Below are 1,477 nucleotides of genomic sequence, written 5' to 3'. Positions count from 1 at the left end.
TAATTTAATGTTAATAACAGTGGGTACCCATTAGATTTCATCATGAGTCATTATGTACCCACCACTATTTGAAAACATCAAGGTCAATTTAGTTCAAAAAAAATAAAGTTCATAACACATATAGCCTAATTCTTGAGCAACAGATGCCAACAAATCCACAAAACCTCTCTCAGGCCCAGACAGCGCCGGTTCCACCCTTCTGGTTTTAATGTACCTAAACAGCAATCAATGATCACCAAATCTACCGTGGCCATATCTTCATATCATGGACACTTACGCCTGTCAAAAAACCTGAACTGAAATCCAACGATTATAGAAGTTATCTCACATTAATGTTTCCTTCTTCATTGGCGCTTATGGCGCTTATGGCAAGGAAAAAGCTTAATGTGGTTTAATGTACTTAAACAATGATCAATGATTACCATATTCTCTCTCATATTGCTTCTTATAACCCTTGAAAACTGTCAGAAAATTTCAGAAACCAGAAGCAGAAACTTGGCGATGATTGTTTAGTTACATTAGATCATTAAAGCTTCTTCACGTGAGGACTTATAACGCCCATGGGAACCGTGGGGGGGTCAACCCACAGCCGCTCCGCTGAAAATGTGAACCAGAAACGCTTAACCACAGATCGCCATAATAATAGGACTTTATCACTTTGGTAATGAGTTTTTGACAGTTTTCAGTAGTTATGAGGAGCAATATGAGAGAGACATTTGGCGATGATTGATCATTGTTCAGGTACATTAAACCAGTGATTCCCAAAGTGGGGGTTGGGATCCACAGCGGGGTCGCGAGCCAGAGAGGGGGGGGTTGCAAGTTGATTTCCAGGAATAAAATAAAAATGTAAAAACGATTAGAAATAGCATTTGTTAGCCATGATTTTAGCACAAGATAAAACTAGTGGCTAAATTTAAAATAAAATAGTGAAAAAGCCTACCACTACACACCTTCAAGCCCTCCTGGAACACTTCAACAATTCACTGAAACGAGGGCAAATCATCTGACTTCCGAGCTGGAGGACGCATCGGTTGAACTGTCAAGCGACCGAACCTTGAAGACAGCGTTTAGTTCTAAGACGCTGGCTGGAGTTTTGGGATTACAGTTGAGATGGAAACCCACACCTATCCAGGGCGGCTTTGGATGTGCTAATGCCGTTTGGCACTACCTACTTGTGCCAAAAGACTTTCTCGGCACTGACGTACCATAAAAATAAATACAGACCGATTGAATGTGGAGGATAACCCCCGAGTAGCGGTCTCCAACATTAAACCAAGACTGACTTGCTGTGCTCCGAACATACTGCACATCCATCTCATTAGGCTAAGTTCAAATTAAAGTAATGAGTAAATTACTGTAGAATAATGTCATGGCTGCTGTGTTATTTTGTGTTATCAACATGCTCGTGTTTGGAGACGCCTATAGTGCGTGCGCGGTTGTGCGCAATGTTTATATACGTTTATAGTGGGGGGGGGGG

This window comes from Etheostoma spectabile, chromosome 8 (assembly GCF_008692095.1).
Source record: "Etheostoma spectabile isolate EspeVRDwgs_2016 chromosome 8, UIUC_Espe_1.0, whole genome shotgun sequence".
Lineage (NCBI taxonomy): Eukaryota > Metazoa > Chordata > Actinopteri > Perciformes > Percidae > Etheostoma > Etheostoma spectabile.
This window is presented reverse-complemented; position numbering follows the sequence as displayed.